We start from the raw sequence: 5,329 nt of genomic DNA, 5'->3' as shown, positions 1-5,329 counted from the left end.
TGGGTTCCCTATCACCAGCTTCCTTGTCCCCTTCTGCCTTCTGGCCCTTGTCACTGGACTACTGTACCTCATTTGTCCCATTTGGTTTTACATGGCTGTCCACTCCCAGGCTGAATGGTGAACCTCGGAGATAACTTCACCACTGAGCTAAAAAGGTATCTGGGGGCCATATTCTCAGGGTTTCTCTAGTCTCCTTTAGGCCAGTAAATCTGGTTTATTGCCTTTTAAATCTCTTTTCTTGTTATAAGTCTGTTCAGATTTTCAACTTCAGTTTGTGTTGTTTTGGATAGGTAGTGTGTTTCTAGAAATTTGCCCATTTCTTCTAAGTTTTCAAATTTGTTGAAGTACAGTTTTTCATAGTACTCTGTTATGATCCTTTTTATTTCAGTTGCGTCTGTTGTAATGTCCCCCACTTCATTTCATTTCTTGTTTGGGATATTTAAACCCTCTCCTGTTGTTCTTTTGTCAATTTGGCCAATGGTTTGCCGATTTTGTTGATACTTTCGAAGAACCAACTTCTGGTTTTGTTGTTTTTTTCTATTTTTTTATTCTCTTTTTCTTATTTCTGCTCTGATCTTTATTATTTCCTTATTTCTGGTGGCTGTGGCCTTCTTTAGCTGTTCTCTTTCTATTTGTTCCAGTTATGTAACTAATGTTTTGATTTTATCCTTTTCTTCTTCTTTGAGGTGTGCATCTATTGCTATAAATTGACCTCTGAGCACTGCCTTTGCTGTGTCCCAAAGGTTTTGGTATGACGTGTTTTCATTCTTATTTGATTCTGGGAATTTTTTTTATTACATCTTAGAATTCTTCTATTACTCAGTGGTTTTTTAAGCAGGGTGTCATTCAGTTTCCATGTATTTGATTTTTTTCCTTGTTCTTCCTGTTATTAATTTCTACTTTGATGGCATTGTGATCAGAGAAGATACTTTGTTTTATCTCAATGTTTTGGATTTTGTTGAGGGTTGTTTTGTGGTCTAAGATATGGTCTATTTTGGAGAATGTTCCATGTGCATTGGAAAAGAATGTGTACTTTGCAGCTGTTGAGTGGAGTATTTTATATATGCCTTGAGGTCAAATAGGTCAATTGTGGCCTTTAGATCTTCTGTATCTTTGTTGAGTTTCTTTCTGTCCTTTACTGAGTGTAGTGTTTTGAAGTATCCTACTACTATTGTGGTTCTACCAGTTTCTCTTTTTAGTGCTGTTAGATTTTGTTATGTCTTTTGGAGCCTTGTCATTGGGTGTGTAGATATTTATTATGGTTGTATCTTCATGATGGATTGCCCCTTAATCATCATATAATATCCTTCTTTGATTTTTATTGTGAATTTTGTTTTAAAGTCTATTTTTATCTTAGATTAGTATTGCCACTCCTGCTCTTTTTTGGTAGCTGTTTGTTTGATATATTTTTTTCCATCCTTTGATTTTTAATAAATTTGAGTCTATGTTCCAAAGGTATGTCCTTTGCATACAGCATATTTGTGGGTTCTGGTTTTTTTTAATCCATTCTTTCACTCTCTGTCTCTTTATGGGTGCATTTAAGCCAGTTACTATCAGTGTGATTATTGATAGGTGTGAGTTTATTACTCTCATTTTGTAGTGTTTTTTTTTTTTTTGTGGTCCTGACATTTGCTTTGTTCCTCTTATTCTTGTGCTGAATTCCTTTTGTTTGTGTTTTTTCTTCATTTCTTCCGTTTTTGTAGATTTTGTGTTTACTGAAACTTTATATTTTCTCTTTTTTTGATGAGTAGATTTGTTAACTTTGTTTGTGGTTACCTTGAAATTTACCCCATCTTCCTAAATTTAATCCAGTCTTTTATTACTTGATAATGTCTTGGCTTCCTCTCCATATGAAAATTCTGTACCTACACCTTTTATTCCCTCTTTTATTGTTCTGACGTTGTTGTCATTTACAGATTGACCTCTGTGGTTCCTTGTCGTAAATTTTTTAGTTTTGTTTTATCCTTGAGAGTTCATTATCAAGGCTGGTATCTGGCTGATGCTGTCCTATGTGCTAGATTCAGGCTGTTGTCTGATGTTGTTGGTTCTCTAAATGAAGGACTCCCTTTAATAATTCTTGTAAATTTGGTTTGGTTTTTATATATTCCCTTAATTTCTGTTTATCTGGAAATGTCCTAATTTCACCATCATATTTGAGCAAGAGTTTTTCAGGATATATTATTTTTTTTGGCAGGTTTTTTCTTTCAATATTTTATATATGTCATCCTATTGACTTCTTGCCTGCATAATTTCTGCCGAGTAACCAGAGCTTAGTCTTACTGTTTCCCCTTTGTATATGACTTTTCGTTTTTCTGGAGCTGCTCTCAAGATTCTTTCTTTGTCTTTGTCTTTAGCGACTGTGATTATGATATGTCTTAGTGTTTTTCTTTTAGGATCTGTACTATATGGGGTTCACTGAGCTTCTTGGGTAGTCGGATTTTTGTCTTTCATGATATTAGGGTAGTTTTCTGTCAGCAAATCTTCAATGATCGTCTCTGTATTTTCTGTTTTCTCCTCTGTTCTGGAACTCTGATCACATGCAAATTGTTGCTTTTGATTGTACTGCACATCGTTCTCAGGGTTTCTTCATTCTTTTCTCTGATTTTTCCTCAAACAAGGTGGTAGCCAAGAATTTGTCTTCAATTTTGCTGATCCTGTCTTCCATTGTATCAAATTTGCTCTAAAATCTTCTGTTGCACTGTCCATTTCTGTAGTCTAGTTGTTTATCTTTTGGATTTCTAATTGCTGTTTTTGTATGATTTCTAGTTGTTTATTTATTTTGACTTTTTGTTCCTTTATTATTTTCCTGATTCCTTCCATTGTTTTGTCTGTCTTTTCCATGATTTTTTTCCTGTATTTTCTATGATTTTTGTCTATTTTTTCCTTATTTTTGTCTGCATTTCCCTTCATCTGTTGGAGAATCCCGAATATTAGAGTTCTGAATTCCCTATCAGGTAGTTTCAGTGCCTTTTCTTCTAGCAGGAGGTCATCTGGTGTTTTATTTTGGTTGCTTTCTGGAGCAATTCTCTCATTTTTGAACTATGTTTTGATATTGTCTGTTTTGTCCAGGACATTCAGGAATTATTTTCTTCATTTATTGATTGTAGATTTGATTTTTTTCATTCTTCTTTTTTGTTTTATTCGGTTCTGTCTGATCAGGTGATCTGGGTGTGTTTTGTTGTTTGCTCACCTGTGGGCACAATAATTATCACTACCTTGTCCAGATGTGCAGGGCTGGTCACTCACCTATGGTGTAGCAAGATGGGTGAAGCGGGGGTGGAGGGGTGGGGATGGATATTTTGCAGCATGAACTAGGGGCAACAGTGTGGGACTGGTGTACAGTGCTGTGTGAGGTCCAGGGGATTGTGCTGGTACCACTTGGTGTCATGGCAATTGGTGGGTGGTGCAGATAGGCAGGAGGGAAAGGAGAGATGCGATATGCAGGGTTAAGTGAATGTGTGAATGAAGAGAAAGAAAAGAGAGAAACAAATGCAAAAAAAGTAAAAAAAAAAAAAAAAAAAGGTAAAAAATGAAGCCAATAAAAAAAAAGAAAAAGAAAATGGCAGTGCTGTAAGATTCAATGGGTAGGGGTGGGGAAGACCGGCAAGGCCATATGCTGGTAGCTCTCCTGCTGAGCAGCTCAGCCTGTCAAGAAGTGGCATGGGTGGTGCAGGGGTTAAGTGCCCAGAAGAAAGGAAAGGAAACAGAACAAAGAGAGAATAAACCAACAATCAAATGAACAAATAAAAAACAACAACAACATAAAATATGGTGTTGGGGGTCGGCCATTAGGGGTGGGTCATAATTAGGGTGGTTATAAGCTGATGTCTCTCTCACTGGGTGGCACTGCTCGATCTATCAGGAAGGGGAGGGAGCAGTTCAGGGCCTATGTGGTAGGAAGAAGGAAAAGGAGAAAGGGAAAGATAAAGAAAAATGAAAAAAAAATATGGCACTGAGGGAGCTGGCCTGTGGGGAAGGTGCAGACTTGGGAAGGCCCTGTGTCAGAGGCTCTCCAGACAAGTGGTACACTCAGCCCACCAAGAAGTTGTGGGCAGCACATGGGGCTGGGTGGATGGGAGAAAAGAAAGGAAGGAAGAGAGAGAGAGAGAGAGAGAGAGAGAGAGAAGAAACAGTAACAAAAAAAAAGAAAACAAACAATAAATGAAAAAATGATGCTGAGGGAGCTGGTTGGTGACAGTGGTGCAGATCTGGGGAGGCTATGTGCAGTGACTTCAACGAAGCTGTGCAGCACGACCCCTCCAGAAGGGATGTGGTGGTACACAGTGCTGGGTGGGCAGGAGAAAGGAAAGGAAGGAAATGAGAGAGGGAAGAAACAGAAAAAAAGAAGAAAAGAAAAAAGAAATAAACAAACAAAGCAAACAAGACAAATCACAGCCAGTCAGGAAGGGTAGGGGATGGTACACAGGGCTAGTTGTATGGGAGTAAAGAAAGAGAGAGAGAGAGAAGCAGCAAAAATCCCCCCCAAAATATCAAAAAACAAATAAACAAACAAAAAAAGGAAAAAAACAAACAAACCAAAAGAATCACAGCCCCTCAAGAAGGGCACACAGGGCTAGCTGGGAGGGAGAAAGGAAAGGAAGGAAGGGAGAGAGAGAGAAGCAACAAAAAAGGTTAAAAAAAGAATAGCAAAAAACAAAAAAAACAAACAAACAAACCGAAAAGCCAAAAAAAAAAGAACAAAGCAAACAAACCAAAAAATCACATCCTGTCAAGAAAGGAAGGGGATGGCACCTGGGCAGAAGAAAGAAAATGAAGGAAGGGAGAGAGAGAGAAGCACAAAAAAGTCCCTCAAAATATCAAAAAACAAAAAATAAAGAAAAAACCAAACCTCACCACCACACACACAAATAAATAAATAAATAAAATGAAATAAAAAAGAACAAAGCAAACAAACCAAAAAATCCCAGCCATAAAGAAGGGCTAGCTGGGCAGGAGAAAAGAAAGGAAGTAGGGAAAGAGAGGGAAGTACTAACAACAACAAAAAAAGCCAAAAAAGAAAGAAAAAGAAAAAAACTATATCAAAAAACAAAAAACAAACACACAAACAAAAAATGGTGCTGAAGGGGCCAGCTGGTGGGGGCGAGGCAGAGCCTGGCAGAAGTGAGCAAGTGTTTCTCCAGCGAACAACCTTGACCCATTGGCAAGCAATGGGGACCGCATAGGGGGAAGAAGGATGGGTGGTGGGAAAGTGTGTATCCACGGTTACAGGGTGCTCTGTCTCCTGTTGGGAGCTCCATGAAGTTGCTTTCCTGTATTTCTTGCCCGAGTTCTTCGGTGGCTGTAGCCCAAGATGGCAAAATTGTCCACA

Source organism: Trichechus manatus, unplaced genomic scaffold, assembly GCF_000243295.1.
Source record: "Trichechus manatus latirostris isolate Lorelei unplaced genomic scaffold, TriManLat1.0 scaffold00164, whole genome shotgun sequence".
Taxonomy (NCBI): domain Eukaryota; kingdom Metazoa; phylum Chordata; class Mammalia; order Sirenia; family Trichechidae; genus Trichechus; species Trichechus manatus.
Note: the sequence above shows the minus strand (reverse complement) of the source record.